Source organism: Somniosus microcephalus, chromosome 30 (assembly GCF_052327205.1).
Source record: "Somniosus microcephalus isolate GS21.2 chromosome 30, FLI_Smic_1.0, whole genome shotgun sequence".
Taxonomy (NCBI): Eukaryota; Metazoa; Chordata; class Chondrichthyes; order Squaliformes; family Somniosidae; genus Somniosus; species Somniosus microcephalus.
The window spans coordinates 1,946,414-1,967,226 of NC_141016.1; the positions used below are offsets into that span (position 1 = coordinate 1,946,414).

A 20,813-nucleotide genomic window follows, 5' to 3' on the forward strand; every position below is an offset into this window, starting at 1 on the left:
CCATCCCAGGAATCAATCTCGTGAACCTTCGTTGCACTTCCTCTATGGCAAGTATATCCTTCCTTAGGTAAGGAAACCAAAATTGTACACAGTACTCCAGGTGTGAAGAAGTGCTTCCTGACATCACCCCTGAACGGCCTGGCTCTAATTTTAAGGTTCTGCCCCCTTGTTCTGGACTCCCCCCACCAGAGGAAATAGTTTCTCTCTCTCCACCCGATCAACTCCTTTAATCGTCTTAAACACCTCGATTAGATCACCCCTTAATCTTTTAAACTTGAGGGAATACAAGCCCAGTCTGGGCAACCTGTCCTCATAATTTAACCCTTTTAGCCCCGGTATCATTCTGGTTAATCTGCGCTGCCCCCCCTCCAAGGCCAATATATCCTTCCTAAGGTGCGGGGCCCAGAGCTGAACGCAACTTAAAACATGCAGGAAATAGCACGTTCTTCCTCTCAGACACTGAGGGGGTGATTTTCTCAATGGGGAACTTTTGGAGGTGGGACTCCCACTGATCGGGTTTCAGTCCCGCCTCCATCGACTTCTGGCCAACCCACGCTATTTTCCCTTGATTGACCTTGTTAAGCCCACCCAGCAGGCTTAGCAGGCTGGTTGCAGAGAATGTCAACGTATGACGTTTCATCTGTCAAAAACTTTTGACAGATGAATTGTCATCGTTTGACAGCTCTGTGAAGCTGTCAAAAAGTGACATTCTCTGTAGTTTGATGAGGTCTTGAATTCAAGACCTCATCAAACTGCTTTCTTTTGCAGAAATGAGATGGTTGCTGCATTGGAGAATGCAACGGCCATATGTCATCTCTGCCGCGGAGGTCCGAGACTCTCCGCATACCCACCAACTGAAGCCTGCAGGAAGAAACAAAGGTAAATACACTTTTACTAACACTTTGCACTTACCTCAGATACTCACCTCTACACTCTTGCACCCATCACTCACCTCCACAGCGCACTTTTGCACCCCCCTGACCGCGCAGACCCCCTACTCGCCTCGCTGACCCTGGCGGGTTTCGGAGCCTTCGGGAAGCCCGCACCTGTGAGGGCAAAAAGGGGATAATCCTATTTTAATAATCCTATTAACAGGCAGTTAATAGGCTTTAATCCCTTCCCGCCTTCAAGGAGACGGGACCCGGCGCGGGACAACTACCTGTATTGATTTCTTTGTGGGTTCAATGACGAGACATTTATGAAAGAGAATGTCTTTTAATCTAAAGCTTGTTCAACTCTTTTAACAGCATTTACAGGAGACACGATGCTTGTGATGCATCTAGAACGAAACTGAAACTAAACTCAACTGCCTTGCTTGTCTCGGTCACATGCCCTCTGCTGGTCAGGCACAAGCAATCAATACATGCAAACATGCTGTTAAGGCATCATAATCGAACAGGCAAATACCATCTCTATTTGCTGATATCATTACATCTCCTTTTCTTAAAACAAAAGTATTTTACTTTTAACTAACAACATGTTTTCTTTGTATTAATCTGCATTTTAACTGTAACACTTAATGAACTTACATTATCATTATCATGATCAAGGTTTTTTAACCTTGTTTTGTGTGTTCACATGAAATATGTCAATACACTAGAACATGAAGAAAGAATAAGATAACATTACTTCCTTCTATAACAATAGTCCTTAAATTTGCTCAATGAGTCTCTCAGGAGGCTTCACGTGTCTTGAGGATTTTCTGATTGATTGTCCTTGAATCTGAGTTGTTGCCTCAGATGATGGTTTCTCAGCTGTGTGATCAGGTTGTTCAACAGTATCAGTCTCTTGACCTGCTGTGGCTGGTCCCATGAGAAGATCTCGGCGATTTCTTCTCAGAACAGCACCCTCATCTGTCTGAATGGTATATGATCTTGGTTGAACTTCACTCAGGACAGTTCCCTTCTGAGTCCATGTGTTTGTTTTGTCTTTGAACCTTACTTGGTCACCAGTGTGGAGTTCAGGTAGGTTTTGTGTTCCTCTGTCATAGTAGTACTTTTGCTTTTCTTTCTGTTGTTCTTTGAACTTCCTCACTTTCTCCCCCTCTTTTGTTTTCAGGAGGTTCTCCGGGATGGGTAGGTTTGACCTTAGCCGACGTCCCATCAGGAGTTGGGCTGGTGACATACCACACTCGAGCGGCGTTGTGCGGTATACAAGCATGCTCTGGTAGAAGTCAGTTCCACTGTCTTTTGCCTTGTACATCAGTCTTTTCACTGTCTGGACCGATTTTTCCACTAGACCATTGGACTGTGGAAAGTGAGGACTTGACGTTGTGTGGACAAAGTCCCACTCTTTGGCAAAGTGTCGGAAACTTGCATTGTAAAACTGGGGTCCGTTGTCTGTGAAGACCTCGCTTGCCACGCCATGTCTGGAGAATATGGCTTTCATACATGTTATCACAGCATCTGCAGTGGTGGTGTGCAGTCTACAAACCTCTGGATACAGGGAGTAATAGTCTGTGACTACAAGATAGTCCTTCCCTTGACATACGAATAGGTCAGCGCCTACCTTCTGGTAAGGTCTGTCTGGCGCTGGGTGCGCCTTTAGTGGTTCTACCGGATTGCTTGCTCGATATTTCAGGCATATTGTGCAGTTTGACACCTCATTTGTCACATCTTGGTTGATTCGTGGCCAATACATCACCTCTCGTGCTCTTTTCTTACACTTTTCGATTCCCAGATGTCTTCCATGGATCCTTTTTAGCATCTCTTTTCTCAGACTCTTTGGGATAACTATTTTACTTCCTTTGTAGATGATGTCTTCGACCACTGATAGTTCCGCCCTGCAGTTCCAGTACTCTGCCATGTCAGGTGAGCAGTCTTGCTTCATGTTGGGCCATCCATCCAAGATGCTTTTCCTCAGTCGTCTCATTGTTTCATCTTTGTCTGTCTCAGTCTTTATGAGCTCCATTTTTGCATCTGCTACGGGCAGTGCACTTGTGATCATGTCCACGTAGGCGTTCACTTTTTCATCCATTGTGGTGTTTGCGGGCTCACTTGGGTCAACAGCTCTGGACAACGTGTCTGCTGTATACATCAGTTTACCCGGTGTGTACGCAACATTCAGTGTATAGCGTTGCAGCCTGATCATCATTCTTTGTATTCTAAGCGGACAGCTATTCAGTGGCTTTTGGAACAATGCAATCAAGGGCTTATGGTCAGTCTCTACACTGATTGCTTGTCCTGCCACAAACTGGTGAAATCTTTCACAGGCGTATGTGATGCTGAGCAGCTCCTTTTCTATTTGAGCATATCGCGTCTCCGCGTCTGTCATTGAACGCGATGCATATGCAATAGGTTGCCAGTAGTCATATTGTTGCAGAAGAACGGCACCGAGCCCACTCTGTGATGCATCTGATGATATCTTGATGGGTCTCGCTGGGTCATAAAACCTCAGAACTGGTTCCTCTGTGAGCAGTTTCTTTAGATCGCTCCATGACTTCTCATGCTCATGATTCCATTCCCATTCTATGTTCTTTTCAGTTAGTCTTCTCAGTGGCGCCATCTTTTCTGAGAGGTTGGATATGAATTTCCCCATGTAGTTGATCATTCCATTAAACCTCTGCACGTCCTTTTTGCATTGTGGCTTTGGCATATTCTCAATGGCGGACACCTTTCTGGGATCTGGTCTGATGCCTTCACTGCTAAGGATATCTCCCACGAATGTCAGTTCTGTCACCCCGAGCTGGCATTTCTCTCTATTCAGCTTCAGGTTTGTTTTCCTTGTTGCTTCCAGCACTTTTTTCAGTCTCTCGTCATGCTCAGTTCTCGTGGTTCCCCATACTATGATGTCATCCATTGATGTATCAACTCCCTCCAGGTGCTCATAGATCATATGGATAGTTTTGTGATACACTTCAGGAGCTGAGGCAATGCCAAATGGTAACCTTAGGAATCTGTATCTGCCAAATGGACTGTTGAATGTGCACAGTCTTGAACTTGCTTTGTCCAATTTCATCTGCCAAAATCCTGATGATGCATCTAACTTGCTGAAATACTTTGCATTTGCAAACTGTGCCATGATTTCCTCACGTGTAGGAAGCTTGAAGTGCTCTCTCTTTATTGCTCTGTTTAGATCTCTTGGATCCAGGCACATTCTGAGCTTTCCATTCTTTTTGTCCACTACGACGAGGGAACTCACCCATTCAGTTGGCTCATCTATCTTCCGAATCACGTTCAGGCTTTCCATCCTGTCCAACTCTGCCTTCAGTTGCTTTTGAAGAGCAAATGGGACTTTTCTGCATGGATGTATGACCGGTGTCATACTTTTATCTACTCTGATCGTGTGTTCTCCTGGAATGCAGCCTAGACCCTTAAATAGGTCGTTGTACTCTTTCATGAGTTCATCATAGACTGTCTCTCCTTCGCTTTCCACAACGAGGACTCTCTTTACCAGGTTCAGTCTCTCACAGGCTTTTAAACCTAGTATGGCTTGCACATCCTTTGGCACCACGATTAATGCTAGCGTGTGCTCTCTGTCCTTGTGTGTTACTTTGACAATGCATCTTCCTTTCACTGGTATATCAGTACCTGAGTATCCTGTCACTTTCACTTTTATTCCATGTATCTTTGGTCTGGGTCTAATTTTCTTAAAATCAGTCTCTGATATCACATTAACTTGTGCTCCAGTATCCAATTTAAATGGAATGTGTATGTCATTCACTTTTAGTGTCAACATCCAGTCTCTTTCTTCTTTTTTGTTTTCAGGCACAACATCTACATAGAACTCCTCTATGTCACTTTCATCTACTGCATGGACCTTGCTTTGTTGCACTTGGTTCTTGCAGCAACGGGCATAATGGTTGTTTTTGTTGCAACAATTGCATGTTTTACCATATGCTGGACACTTTTTTGGTGGATGCTGTGTACCGCATCGACTACATGACTTTCGATTGCCCCTTTCATTTTTGTTCGCTGGCCACGCCTCTTTTTTCACATTGGTGCTCTTTTTGTTAAACGGTTTGTATCCGTTCTTTCTCACTGCATCCACGTTGCAGCTATTGTCACTGAACAGCTCCTTTGCCTGCGACTTCACAGTCTCTGTAGCCCTACACAGTGCTAAGGCTTTTCCCAGGTCTAGATCTTGCTCTCTTAGCAGTCTTTCCCTTAGACCATTATCTGGAATACCACACACCAGTCTGTCTTTTATCAGCAAGTCTGTCAGTCCCCCAAATTCACACGATTTGCTTCGGTTTCTCAGTTCAGTCACATACTGATCAATAGTCTCACCCGTTTTCTGTACACATGTGAAAAATCTGTGCCTCTCAAATGTCACATTATGTTTAGGTATGCAGTAGGCCTCAAACTGTTCCATTATTTTATCTAGCTTCATTTTGTCTCCATCAGCAGCGAATGTGAAGTTATTATACACCTCCAGCGCTTCATCACCCACGACATGTAAGAACAGTGACGATTTCTTTTTATCACTTTTCTCGTCAGCTCCGATTGCCGCTAAATACAACTCTAAATGTTGTTTGAATCTCCTCCAATTTTCAGCCACATTACCTGTCAACTGAAGCGTCGCTGGTGGGTGTAAACCTTCCATTTTTTCACTTCGTTAGCTATTCTCCAATGGTAAGCAACGATGTTCTCTTTTGGCTTGCTAATTTGTGGCGAGCTGATTTAACTTCAGATTTTTCCTCTTCATCTCTTTCAATCACTTCTGACACCATGTATTGATTTCTTTGTGGGTTCAATGACGAGACATTTATGAAAGAGAATGTCTTTTAATCTAAAGCTTGTTCAACTCTTTTAACAGCATTTACAGGAGACACGATGCTTGTGATGCATCTAGAATGAAACTGAAACTAAACTCAACTGCCTTGCTGGTCTCGGTCACATGCCCTCTGCTAGTCAGGCACAAGCAATCAATACATGCAAACATGCTGTTAAGGCATCATAATCGAACAGGCAAATACCATCTCTATTTGCTGATATCATTACACTACCCACCTCCTGGCAAGATGGCACGGAGACGGGTTGGACACCCGCCCCCAAATTCTGCCATTTTCCCGGCAGTCCCGCATCCATACCCGCCTCCCCAGGGCTGGCAAGATCGCGCCCTCGAGTTTCACTGTATTTACCCTCATGCACTAAAGGCATCGGTTCTGTATCAAAACTGTGTTAATGGAACATGTCTCATACTTGACAATGGTAAGGACACAATGACCTGAGGTAGTACGGACAAACTGGCGTGTCAGCCTAAGCCAAAAGGTTTTACAGCGAAGCTCTCAAATTAAAATGTAGGGCAACAACACTGTCCTAGGCCGCGATTTTGCCGGCGCTCAGAGGGCGGGTTTGGAGGCGGGTCAGGAGTTAAATCCAAAATGATTGACGGCAGGTTGCGAACCCACTGCGAACCCACCTCCTCGCGACTTTCCAAAGTGTCGGGTCCGTGACTCCTGATCAGACCCGACACCAAGCGACGGGAGAGGCACTTAAGGTAGTTAACAGCTTGTTAACAGCTATTTTGTTGATTTTGCCACATTTTCACCATGTTCCACGTCATTCGGCAAACACGCCAGCTGATTGTGTCGGGTCTTCCAACAAGCTGAATAGTTCACAGCTGCAACTGCAGCATGAAAGCTAACCTGCCACATCAGTTCAATTTCAAATGCCAGATCTTTCTGATTTCAGGATTTGGAAGACATACTTCAGGTGTCTTGAAGTTGTAAGTGTGCGTTGTGAGATGGAGCATTGCTGCAAGGAAGATCGAAGCGTTGGTGCGATGATACAGCCTTGCTTGACCCCGGTCCGTACATGAATTGGGTCTGTGGTGGAACTATTGGTCAGGATCACGGCTTGCATGTCGTCGTGAAGCAAGCGGAGGATGGTAACAAACTTTTGAGGGCTGCCGAATTTGAGGAGGACACTCCATAATCCCTCACGGTTGACAGTGTCAAAGGCCTTTGTGAGATCAAAGAAGGCCATGTACAGCGGTTGGTGCTGTTCCCTGCATTTCTCTTGTAATTGGCGCGCGGTGAAGATCATGTCCATTGTGCCCCTTAGTGGATGGAATCCGCATTGCGACTCTGGGAGGAGCTCTTCAGCCACTGGGAGAAGGCGATTGAGGAGGAATCTTGTGATGGCTTTCCCTATGGCTCAAGACCGTACAAAGTGGAGGAGAAGCATCCGGGAAGGCGCCGAACACCTCGAGTCTCTTCACCGGGAGCAAGCAGAAGCCAAGCGCAAACAGCGGAAGGAGCGCACGTCAACCCAAGCACCCCACCCACCCGCCCCTTCAACCACCATCTGCCACACCTGTGACAGAGACTGTAGGTCCCGCATTGGACTCATCGGTCACCTGAGAACTCATTTTTCGTGTGGAAGCAAGTCATCTTCAGCTCCAAGGGACTGCCTAAGAAGAGGTGACCTCCTTGGAATAACCACTCTCCACATTGACTGAGCGCTTATAACATCTCATCCTCAACTGACATATATACCAGCAGAATGGGAACCAGTTATACTCTCTCATCCTGTTCCTCAGATTCGGAGGATGAGCAGCCGCGGCAGCAGCAGAACCAGGCACACCAGCAGCACCAACAGGAGCGCCAACCTTCTCCTGAGCCACCTGATGCTGGACAGGTCGGAGGCCATCAGCGCAGGGCTGCACCGCGCCACAGGAGATACCCCCAACACAGGGTTTACAGGCAGAGGATGAGCTTCCTCAACATGACTGAGCAGCAGCGCCAAAGGAGGCTGAGAGTTCCGCGAGAGGTCGTCGGTGACATCTGCGCAATGCTGCACCAACACCTGGAGTCCAGAGGATCGGGTGGACACTCCTTACCAGTGGCTGTCAAAGTCACCACCGCCCTCAACTTCTTTGCGTCAAGGTCCTTCCAGGGATCAGCGGCAGACATCAGCGGCATCTCCCAGTCGGCCGCCCACAGATGCATCACGCAGGTTACCGATGCCCTGTTTGCCAAGTTGGCCAATTACATCCACTTCTCAATGGATGAAGCAAATGTTACCGCGCGGGCGGTTGGATTTGCCAATATGGCAGGCTTCCCAAGGGGGCAGGACGTCATCAGCTGCATACATGTGGCCATCAGGGCACCCCATCGCAACCCAGCTATATTTGTGAACCGCAGGGGCTTCCACTCCCTTAACGTCCAGCTGGTGTGTAACCACAGGAAGAACATCATGCATGTGTGCGCAAAGTTCCCTGGCAGCTGCCATGACTCGTTCATCCTGCGGCAGTCCACTGTGCCTCAGCTCTTCAATCCGCCAACCCATCTATCTGGATGGCTCCTTTGAGACAAGGGCTATCCCCTGAAGACATGGATAATGACACCGATGAGGAGGCCATCAAACGAAGCTGAGGAGCGCTACAATGAGAGCCACATTCCCACCAGAAGCATCATAGAGCAAACCATCGGCTTGCTCAAAATGCACTTCAGATGCCTGGACAGATCTGATGGAGCCCTACAGTACGCATCAGCAAGGGTCTCCAGAATCATCGTTGTCTGCTGTGCCCTGCACAACATCGCACAGCAGCGTGGCTTAGCGCTGCCGGAGGAACAAGTGGCTCAGCGCACAGCCTCCTCCTCGGAGGAGGAGGAAGAGGCGAATGATGCTGCAGATGAGGAACACCTGGCGGAGGCGGCTTCCCAGTGCGACAAGCACGCGAGCACATTGCTGGCCCTGAGGCAAGGGAAGGATTAATCCATGCCAGATTTGACTAACTTTATATACATGTGGCTGGCACATGCACATGAGGGTTGGCAGTGTCTTGTTTTGCACACTTTGTACAAAAATAATAACTTGCAGGACAACGGAGTATTACAGTTTAAACTCTTTTATGAAGCATCAGGTCTGTGATCTCAATCATACGGCACAGTGGAGACAAGATGGAGTTAGGACCCCTTACAGATGCCTGCAGGCCAATGACAACTCAGCATGTGATCACATGTGAATATAATAGGTATTCCTTACAGATGCCTGCGGGCCAATGATAAATCAATATGCAAATGTTACATCCCCTTTCTTTTGAAAGAAAAATGTTATGCATTACTTTTAAACTTTTCTTCTACATAATGTTCTCAGTAGCATAAACATATAAGTAAACTCAGCATTTAACTAGCGCTGAAAACATCTTAACGTTTCAATAACGATGTACAGTTTTTTTTTAGGGCAGCGGTCCACCTACACTCTTTGACAGTTCACAAGTCAAGGATAACTCTAGGCTTGACCTCTCGTCCCGACCTTGTGTGGTATGGAACTGAGCATGCTCCTGAATCGGCCAACAAATCAGGTTCAGGTTTAGGTTCAGGTAAGTATGATGTGTTTTGTGTATTATTCTGTTCATCACACTCTGTTGAACTGATCCTCTCATCAGAATGACAGTGTTGTTCCTTGGTGTTCAGGAGGTGCCTGCGATTGTGGCGGTACACCTGTCCTTCTGGGGTGCGGACGTGATACGATTGCTCAGTGTCAGCTGGCTGGATGACGACTGCTGGCTTCCAGTAGTCATGCTCCTGGATTCTGATGGATTCTCCATTGTGCAGCGGCGGCAGTAGTCTAGCTGACCTGTCATAGTATCTCTTTTGGTGTTGCTGTCTCTGTACACGTTTTGCATGCACTTGCTTGCAGCTGACACCCTCTGGCTGCAGCTGCTGGTTGGTGCTTGGAAGGATTGAGCGAAGTCTGCGGCTCATCAACAGCTGTGCTGGTGACTTGAAGTTGTCCTCGTTGTTCCATGTGAACAGATCCATTGCTGCGACCTGCCAGGGCCTGTCTGGGATACGGTGAGGTATCATGGGCTCTTTGACATTTGATGGGCGGCGTTCTAGACAAATGGAACATTTTCCGACAATGTCCTCAATGTGTTTGCACATTCCAGGCCAAAACATAATGTCACGTGCTCTTTGTTTGCATTTTTCCATGCCCATATGTCCAGCATGAATTTTTGTCAACATCTCTTCTCTGAGACTGGTAGGAATGATGATTTTCTCCCCTTTGAAGACGATTCCGTTGATTTGTGACAGTTCATCTCTGTGGCTCCAGAATTCAGATATGCTCTGAGGGCATTTCCTCCTTTCCTCAGGCCATCCTTCAGGTATGACTTTGCTCAGCAGTGTGAGTTGTGCATCTTTCTCTGTTCCTGCTCAGATCTCCTTCAGTTTTGAGTCACTCACAGGTAAGCTGTTGTACACCATGTGCACCTGCACATCCATGCCTTCACTGAGGCTGTTGTCCTGGTAGCTAAGAGACTTTCTGGAGAGCGTGTCTGCGACAGTAATGTCTTTGCCTGGACGGTGAATGATTGTGAAGTCATACTTCTGTAGCTGAAGGATCATTCTCTGTAGCCTTGGTGGGGCTGCGGCTAGTGGTTTCCTCATGATTGACTCGAGGGGCTTGTGGCCGGATTCCACAATGACTTGTCGGCCATAGACGTACTGGTGGAAACGCTTACATCTGAACAGAATTGCATATAGCTCTTTCTTGATTTGAGCATAGTTGATTTCACTGTCTGTGAGAGATCCTTCTTGCAGTAATACTGCGCCTAGTCTGTACTTTGACGTGTCCACTTGTAGTCTGAGCTCTTTGTTGGGGTCGAAGTAGGCAAGAACTGGTCCTGGTTCTCTGGTGATTAGGTCTTTCATTTTCTGAAATGCTGTGTCATGTTGTTTGTCCCACAGGAACTCATTGGATTGTTTGAGCAACTGACGCATGGGTGCGTTGATTTCGGAGAGGCTCGGGGCAAACTTGGCTAAGTAGTTAACCATGCCTAGTGCTGTCTCTAGCTCTGCGCGGTTCTTCGGCGGCTCCATCTTCTTGATGGCGGAGATTTTCTCTGGATCCGGCTTAATGCCATCAGTTGAGAGGCGATGCCCGAAATAACTGATCTCGGTGGTTCCGATTATGCTTTTCTCGGGGTTGAGCTGGATGCCTTTCTCCCGTGATCTTTGTAGCATCGCACGGAGGTTCCTGTCATGTTCCTCTCTATTCCTGCCATAGATGAGGATGTCGTCTACGATTGCGACTACTCCGTCGAGGCCTTCATAGGTTTCGTCAATCTTCTGCTGGAATTCATCCTGAGCTGAGATAAGACCAAATGGTAAACGCAGAAATCGGTAGCGTCCAAATGGTGTGTTGAACATTGTTAACTTAGATGACTCTTCCGTGAGCTTGATAGTCCAGTATCCTGATCGTGCGTCCATTACACTGAAGTAACGTGCTCCCACTAGCTTGGGTGTGATGTCATCTAGCGTTGGTAAAGGGTAGTGAGGGTGTTTGATAGCCTTGTTCAAATCTCTGGGGTCGAGCCAGACTCTGAGCTTGCCTGTACGTGGTTTCTCAACCACTACTAACGCGTTGACCCACTCTGTCAGTTCTGTTTCCCGGACGCTGATTTCTGTATTCTCCATGCTCTGCAGCTCCTCCTTCAGGCGACTGTGTAGAGCAAGGGGTATCCTTCTCGGTGGGCAAACCACAGGGGTTGCTGCTGGGTCAAGGTGAATAATGCATTCACCTGGGAATAGTCCGATTCCTTTGAAAACGTCAGCAAACTCCTCCAGGACTGTCTGCTTCTCAACTGGTGCTGTCAATGATAGCACTAGCTTGACGAGGTCCATGTCTAAACATGCCTTTAGACCTAGCACTGGAGGTGCTTGAGTGTCAACAATGTAAAAGTCCAACATCATGTCGCTTTCTTTGTACTTGCATTTCATCACGCATGTTCCTTTTACAATGAGCTGCTCACCCCCATAGCTGGTCAGTCTGCATGAGGTGGGCTGTAGCTCACACTCATCCTTCAAGCTGAGATACTCACTCAGAGGAATTACATTAATCTGAGCTCCAGTGTCTAGTTTAAACCTAAGCTCTGTGCCCTGTTTTCCTATCTCAATATCGGCAAAAGTTTGCTCCGTCTCTGAAATCTGTTTTTTCTGTGACACAGAATCAATAAACAGTTCCTTTGCATTTGGCTCTCTATCTGGCATTTGGCTGTCACTCACATTTTTGAGCCAACATGTAGAAAGTCCTACAAGAGAGGGGGCGGTACTGGACCTAATTCTGGGGAATGTAGCCGGGCAAGTGGTGGAAGTGTCAGTAGGAGAGCATTTTGGCGACAGTGACCATAATTCGGTGAGATTTAAGGTGGTCATGGAAAAAGACAAAGACGGCCCGGAAATAAGGGTTCTAAATTGGGGGAAGGCCGATTTTAATATGATAAGGCAGGATCTGGCCAAAGTGGACTGGGAGCAGCTGCTTATAGGAAAATCCACATCAAAACAGTGGGAGACTTTCAGAAGGGAAATAGAGAGAGTACAACGCCAACATGTTCCTGTAAAGGTCAAGGGTGGGACCAACAAGCAAAGGGAACCTTGGATGACAAGGGATATACAAAAATGCATTAGAAATAAGAGGGGGGCTTTTGGCAGTTACAAAAGACTAAAGACAGAAGAAGTCCTAGAGGAGTATAAAAAGTGCAGGGGCATACTTAAAAAAGAAATTAGGAGGGCGAGGAGGGGCCATGAAATAACACTGGCGAGCAAAATAAAGGAAAATCCTAAGATGTTTTATAAGTATATTAAGGGCAAGAGGATAACCAGGGAAAGGGTAGGGCCCATTAGGGACCAAAGTGGCAATCTGTGTGTAGAGCCAGAGGATGTAGGCGGGGTTTTAAATGAATTTTTTGCATCTGTGTTCACTATGGAGAAAGACGATGCAGACATAGAAATCGGGCAAGGGGACTGTGACATACTTGAACATATTAGCATCGAGAGGGAGGAGGTGCTAGCGGTTTTAGCGGGCCAAAAAGTGGATAAATCCCCAGGCCCGGACGAGATGTATCCCAGGCTGCTGTGGGAGGCAAGGGAGGAGATTGCAGGGGCTCTGACACTAATTTTCAGAACCTCTCTGGCCACAGGGGATGTACCAGAGGACTGGAGAACAGCTAACGTAGTACCATTATTCAAGAAGGGTAGCAGGGATAAACCAGGGAATTACAGGCCAGTGAGTCTAACATCTGTGGTGGGGAAATTATTGGAAAAAATTCTGAGGGACAAAATTAATCTCCACTTGGAGAGGCAAGGATTAATCGGGGATAGTCAGCATGGCTTTGTCAAGGGTAAATCATGTCTAACAAATCTGATCGAATTTTTCGAGGGGGTGACTAGTGGGGTGGATGAGGGAAATGCTGTGGATGTGGTGTACATGGACTTCAGTAAAGCTTTTGACAAAGTCCCGCATAGGAGACTGGTCAAGAAGGTAAGAGCCCATGGGATCCAGGGTGCCTTGGCGCGTTGGATCCTAAACTGGCTGAGTGGCAGGAGGCAGAGGGTGATGGTCGAAGGTTGCTTTTGTGACTGGAAGCCTGTGTCCAGTGGGGTACCTCAGGGATCGGTGCTGGGTCCCTTATTGTTTGTGATCTACATAAATGATTTGGATGAAAATGTAAAAGGTATGATCAGTAAGTTCGCAGATGACACGAAAATTGGTGGGGTGGTAAATTGCGAGGAGGAAAGCCTCCGGCTACAGGACGATATAAACGGGTTGGTCAGATGGGCGGAAAAGTGGCAAATGGAATTTAACCCTGAAAAGTGCGAGGTGATGCATTTTGGACGGACAAATAAGGCAAGGGAATACACAATGAGTGGTAGGACCCTAGGAAGTACAGAGGGTCAGAGGGACCTTGGTGTACATGTACATAGATCCCTGAAGGCAGCGGAGCAGGTAGATAAGGTGGTTAAAAAGGCATATGGGATACTTGCCTTCATTAGCCGAGGCATAGAATATAAGAGCAGGGAGGTTATGATGGAGCTGTACAAAACGCTGGTGAGGCCACAGCTGGAGTACTGTGTGCAGTTCTGGTCGCCTCACTATAGGAAGGATGTGATTGCTTTGGAGAGGGTGCAGAGAAGATTCACCAGGATGTTACCTGGGATGGAGCGCCTCAGCTATGAAGAGAGGCTGGACAGGCTGGAGTTGTTTTCCTTGGAGCAGAGAAGGCTGAGGGGGGACCTGATTGAGGTGTACAAAATAATGAGGGGCATAGATAGGGTAGATAAAGAGGAACTTTTCCCCTTAGTGGGGGGGTCAATAACAAGGGGGCATAGATTCAGGGTAAGGGGCAGGAGATTTAGAGGGGATTTGAGGAGGAACTTTTTCACCCAGAGGGTGGTTGGAATGTGGAACTCAATGCCTGAAAGGGTGGTGGAGGCAGGAACCCTCACAACATTCAAGAAGCATTTGGATGAGCACTTGAAATGCCATTGCATACAAGACTATGGACCAAATGCTGGAAAATGGGATTAGACTGGACAGGGATGGATGGGCGGTGCAGACACGATGGGCCGAAGGGCCTCTTTCTGTGCTGTAAAACTCTATGACTCTATGACTCTATGTGTGTACTGCTCTTCCGAAAACAGTCCTGCAAACTTTAGCAAAGTGGTTCTGTTTACCACATTTAGCACATTGCCTTCCTTTGGCAGGGCAATGCTCCTTTTCTCCATGCATCTTGTTTCCACAATATCCACAGTTTTTGGAGCGTTTTATGTCTGTGTCACTCATTTTAAGAACTCTCTCTGTTCTTTCTGTTCTGAAACACGCTCTTTGGGCGGTATTCTTTGGTGTGTGTCTATTAACTGCATGCACTGTCTGTTCACTCGAGCTGTTCGTGGCGCCGGTTATGGTTTTCAACTGTGCTTGGGCTATCTCGTGCGATCTAGCTATGTCCATAGCTTTGTCCAGCGTTAGCCCGGACCCAACATTCAAAAGTTTCTCTCTCACTTTAGCTGAATGTTTTCCAAACACGATGCGGTCTCTGACCATCTCATCTTTATCTGCATATTCACAGACTTTTACCAGCAGTTTTAACTCAGTCACGAACTGTTCAAAGGACTCACTAGCTCCTTGTACTTTCTCCTGAAACTTGTACCTAGCGAATATCATATTTGTCTTGAGCATCACATATGCTTCAAAACGGTCAAAATAACTTTTCAGTACCTTTGCTTCATCCGCGGTGAGAGACCATGTGTTAAAAATGTCTCTCCCTTTTTCTCCGATCCATAGGAGTAGGTAGCTGCATCTTTCTTCCTCTCCTTTGCTTTTCAACGGACCCGAGAATATCAACTCCACGTGTTGCTTGAACTTGCGCCATTCTCTATGTAAGTTCAAAGATTCCCAATGCGATGTCCATTTCAAATCCCTGTTCTGACACCATGTCTTGTTTTGCACACTTTGTACAAAAATAATAAATTGCAGGACAACGGAGTATTACAGTTTAAACTCTTTTAATGAAGCATCAGGTCTGTGATCTCAATCATACAGCACAGTGGAGACAAGATGGAGTTAGGACCCCTTACAGATGCCTGCAGGCCAATGACAACTCAGCATGTGATCACATGTGAATATAATAGTTATTCCTTACAGATGCCTGCGGGCCAATGATAATTCAGTATGCAAATATTACAGGCAGGACTTCCATTCCACTGTGCAATGAACTGTGCATTCCTATCACTATCCCCACCATTACTGCAGATGAAAGCCATCCCTCACTGTGTCACTTCCATTTCTGAGCACAAATAGGGCAACGCATTGAAACATTCACATCGCATTACTTTAATACAATAAAAATAAAGAGCACAAACGTAACTGTGGTTTATATGAAAACACCCAAGTGACTACCCTTGTGTGTTAACTTTCTCTTACGTGTGCTTCTACATGGTGCTTCCCCTGTGGCTTCAGCAGATGTAGAGGCAGCTTTCTCACGTCCCTGCTGCGCCTGCTTAGACACCTTTGGTGGCCATCCTCTGGGTTTTGGAGCCTTGGAGGGCTCCGCCAAAGTCTGCTCCTCCTGCGGCTGTGCAGAGGCAGAGTTGGCCATCACTGTCCGGGGAGGCATCTGGGGCTCTGACCGAGGGCTCGGCAGTGGCATGGGAGTGTGAGCGCTTGGAGAGGAGCCCCCACTTCCTTGTTCTCAACCACCACCATCCCTCTCATGGGTCATCCGCACTTCACTGCTAGCAAGTAGCTGGAGAGCACCTTGCTGCACATCAGTGGGGCCATGAGGACCCGTCTCTGTACTGACAGTCCTCATAACAGGGACGTCTATGTACCTCTGGCTCCTCTCCACGATAGATGCCCATCTATAGCTGACCATCTATCTAGAAGAGTCACCATGTTGATCTGTGTCTGGCAATTTATGTCCTCCAAGGAGGTTGCCATCCTTTCCATCGCGGCACCTACATTCGCCATTGCGTGCACCATGGCACTGCTTATGTTTGAGATGGACTCCTCTATTCTCTGCACACTCGCAGTTACCATGGTTGCAAACCCAGTCAGAGCCTCCTGCACTTGGTCCTGAAGCTCCAGCACCGCTCTCTTTCTGGATGGCCCCCGAGGCACAGCGTCTGCATGCAGCTGAGCAGATCTAGGAGCGTCCTGCGGCCTCCGATGAGGACTTTCCACAGCTGTCACTGTTTCCACCATCTGCTCCTGCTCACTTGTGAGCTGTGATACATCAGGTGAATACACTACTCTATCTCGCAACGACCCACCGAGGTGTGCGTCTCTGCGCTGGTGATGGGTGCGCTCATTTCTGCTGACGCTGCTCCCTCAGAGGCTGGAGGTTCCTCTGAGGAGTCCTCCTGCTCTTCCTCCAGGACAGTGGGGAGGGGGATCTCGATGGTCCTGTGAGGGAGTAAAGGCATAAGTGAGACATGTGATATGTAGGTTCAAGACACATCCCATTGTGCAGATGATCAGCACTCACTTTCTATGAACATCAGATCCCATATGAGTCACTCGTGAATGCAAAATCAGAGGGTTGGAAATCAATTCAGTCACCAGCTTGCTGTACTGCGCTCATCTCTCCGTCCCCCACTTCCAGCTCCTCTCCAACGATCTCCAGAGCTGCCTCCTCAGCGTGAATTAGATGCGCCATGGATGGTGGGCCTCCTCCTGTCCTCCCTCTCTGTGAGGGTGCCAGTCAGTTCCTTTTTGTAACCTCTAGATGGCACCTTCACTTGTTTTGTTCCTTTGTTAATTGTCCTAGTTTTTGGTGTTAATTGTTTCTAACCCTGTTAGTCTTAAACAGCCGGTTAGCTGTTTATGGGTGGCACCTGGTTTTCTTGGTATATAAGTTCTGTTGTTGTTTCACTCAGTGCTCAGTCCTCACTAGGGTGAACCAGGGAGTTAGTCTTGACAATGTTCCTTGTCTTGACTAGGTTCTCTGTGTGACTAGCCTTTCCTCTATGGCAGCTTGCCTTCACAAGCTGGCTGCCATAGTTCTCTTGAGCTATGTATCTAAGTCTGTGTTCTAGTTCTCTTGAGCTATGTATCTAAGTCTGTGTTCTAGTTCTCTCGAGTTATGTATCTAAGTTTGTGTTCTAGTTCTCTCGAGTTATGTATCTAAGTCTGTGTTCTTGTTTCTGGATTTAAGATGTATTTAAGTCTTGTTCTGTTGAGCTGCTTGTCTTGGTAAGGTGCTGTTTGGACTAGCGTGTTGCTATGTGGGAGCCGTTGGGATCTTGTCTTGAGCCTTGCATTGATAAGCCGATTACCCTCGGGGTAGCTTGTCTGGAGTTGTGCCTCGGCAAGCCGGTTGCCCCTTGTGGTAGCTTGTTGCAAGCTCAGTATAGACAAGTGGGCTTCCTCATGGAAGCTGTCCTGAGTTCCTATCTTGACTAGCTGTCTTGTAACTTGTCTCTAGTTCTCTTGTCTCTAGTTCTTATGTATATTGCTGTGTCCCTTGTGTTAATCTGGTTATGTGTGAATTTAGTAAAGTTCAAACAAAGTATTGTATATTTGTCTCTTGTCTGGTTTCTGCACTTGGGTCCAGATCCTACCTTTGCCTGGAGAGCACGGCCTCGTATTTATACGGCCCCGTGGCTCCCCACCCCCTGACAGTAGGACTGAGCCATACATAGACCCAGCAGAAACCAACCGGCTAAGGTCTGAAATTCTCGAGTTAAAATTTCAAGTTCTCTTAGGCGATATAAATTCTCGAGTTAAATTTTTTAGTTCTCTTGGGCAATTTTTTGAGTCTTCTAGGAGTAAGACCCCCCACTGTGTTAAAATTTCAAGTCTCCTGTGTTTAAATTTTTGTGTGAACTTTCGAGTCTCCTGGGCCTTCATAGTGTTAAACTTTCAAGTAAAATTTGAGTCTCCTGGGCTGTTACTGTATTTAGACCCCCAGGTGAACTCTCAAGTCTCCTGGGCCTCTATTGTGTTCGACCCCCCAGGTGAACTCTCAAGTCTCTTGGACCTTCATTGTGTTAGAATTTTGAGCAAACTTTCAAGTTTTCTGGGCCTTTGTTATATTTTCAAGTTGATCTCTCAAGTTTCTTGGGCCTCTACTGTTAGACCCCCAGGTAAAGCTCTCAAGCTTCCTGGGCCTCTACTGTGTTAAACCCCAAGTAAATTTTCAAGTCTCTTGGGCCTCTACTGTTAGACCCCCAAGTAAATTCTCAAGCTTCCTGGGCCTTCTGTGTTAAATCCCAAGTAAATTTTCAAGCTTCCTGAGTCTCTACTGTGTTAGAATTTTTGAGAACTTTCAGGTCTCCTATGTTAAATTCAAGTGAATTTTCAAGGCTACTGGACCATTACTGTGTTAAACTCTCAAGCTCTTCCTGGGCCTTCTGTGTTAAATCCCAAGTAAATTCTCAAGCTTCCTGGACTATTGCATTCTCAAGCTCTCTTGGACAAGTTAGATTCTCGAGTCTTCGCCCTTCTTGGATCCCTTCGGAATATAATCCATTGAGCGTGCTAACTTTGGAGAATGATGACTCTGTTGTTTACAAAGATTTTGGTCATATGATTGCCACGACATGTCCCTGCTGCTAGTGGATGAAGAGGATGATTTCGTCTTGAGATTTCTGAACATCTGCAGTTCATGAAAAGTTGGAATGGAAGATATCATGGCTTGAGAAGCTAAGAAGATTCGCCATGTGTATTAAAACAGACTTTCAGTTTTTTGACTTGGTTCTAAATGCCCTGGAGGGTGTGTGGCTGTCTCTGTTTTACACGTGTGACTTTGGATTGATCTAGCTTAAGCCTTTAAGTCTTTTCCCCACTTGGTTATCCATACCACTAATTCAGAAGTTTAGAGAATTTAAGTATTTGCTCTATGTTCATTTAAATGAGCGCCCAGTGTCTTAGCGCCCAGTGTCTTAGCGCCCAGTGTCTTAGCGCCCAGTGTCTTTCGTGTCCTGTGCCTCTCGAGCTCCTGTTTGTCTCTCTCTCTCGAGCCCTGTGTTTGGAACGTCAGGAGCCGTTCCTTGGGGAGGGGGTCCTGTGAGGGTGCCAGTCAGTTCCTTTTTGTAACCTCTAGATGGCACCTTCACTTGTTTTGTTCCTTTGTTAATTGTCCTAGTTTTTGGTGTTAATTGTTTCTAACCCTGTTAGTCTTAAACAGCCGGTTAGCTGTTTATGGGTGGCACCTGGTTTTCTTGGTATATAAGTTCTGTTGTTGTTTCACTCAGTGCTCAGTCCTCACTAGGGTGAACCAGGGAGTTAGTCTTGACAATGTTCCTTGTCTTGACTAGGTTCTCTGTGTGACTAGCCTTTCCTCTATGGCAGCTTGCCTTCACAAGCTGGCTGCCATAGTTCTCTTGAGCTATGTATCTAAGTCTGTGTTCTAGTTCTCTTGAGCTATGTATCTAAGTCTGTGTTCTAGTTCTCTCGAGTTATGTATCTAAGTTTGTGTTCTAGTTCTCTCGAGTTATGTATCTAAGTCTGTGTTCTTGTTTCTGGATTTAAGATGTATTTAAGTCTTGTTCTGTTGAGCTGCTTGTCTTGGTAAGGTGCTGTTTGGACTAGCGTGTTGCTATGTGGGAGCCGTTGGGATCTTGTCTTGAGCCTTGCATTGATAAGCCGATTACCCTCGGGGTAGCTTGTCTGGAGTTGTGCCTCGGCAAGCCGGTTGCCCCTTGTGGTAGCTTGTTGCAAGCTCAGTATAGACAAGTGGGCTTCCTCATGGAAGCTGTCCTGAGTTCCTATCTTGACTAGCTGTCTTGTAACTTGTCTCTAGTTCTCTTGTCTCTAGTTCTTATGTATATTGCTGTGTCCCTTGTGTTAATCTGGTTATGTGTGAATTTAGTAAAGTTCAAACAAAGTATTGTATATTTGTCTCTTGTCTGGTTTCTGCACTTGGGTCCAGATCCTACCTTTGCCTGGAGAGCACGGCCTCGTATTTATACGGCCCCGTGGCTCCCCAACCCTGACACTCTCTCCTCTTATTGTGGGCTCTCTTTTCCTGCAATGAGGAACACAAATGGAGTTTCAGAGAGATTGATGGAGTGAGTGTAAAGAATGGATACCATAGATGTTTAGAGGGAGACTATGATGGAGTGAGGTGCCAATACCAAGGTCCCTCCCTGTGCGTTGTTAGTTGTTATTGCACAACAGTGAGAGCGAGTGTGAGGGGTGCATAGTAGGATGGTGAAGTGATTCTGTACATAGAGAGAGAGGGATGAGTGAGGGTGCAAGGGATGTTCGGGTGAGTTGGGATGTGCAGGAGTAGGTTGCCAATGCAGAGTGATGAGGGATGAGAAGAGATGGGAAGCAGATTGAAGGTAAGTGTGATGTTATACTCACTTTTGCTGAGCGTATCAGATCATTAAACCTCTTCCTACATTGCACCCAGGTACGTGTACACTCCGACCTTGCACTGACCTCCTCAGCAATTTGCAGCCAGGCTGCCTTGGTGAGCTGAGGAGGTTTCCTCCATCCATCGGAAGGGAAGAGGACCTCCTTGCGTCCTCTTACTCCCTCCACAAGAGCACGGAGGGAGTCATCACCAAAGCGGGGAGCAGCCTTGGTCCGTTGCGCTGACACGCCAGCAGCAACCAGCACTCGGGAGCAGAAAAA

At 46.8% G+C, this 20,813-nt stretch overlaps 1 long non-coding RNA gene across 1 annotated transcript; it reads left to right on the top strand.

Moving 5' to 3' along the window:
* Positions 1–16,647: 16,647 nt before the first annotated feature.
* LOC147097852 (uncharacterized) lies at positions 16,648–20,066 on the top strand. The gene is made up of 2 exons (XR_015074237.1): positions 16,648–18,141; positions 18,188–20,066. It is a non-coding gene; the product is annotated as an uncharacterized LOC147097852 (long non-coding RNA).
* Positions 20,067–20,813: the final 747 nt, after the last annotated feature.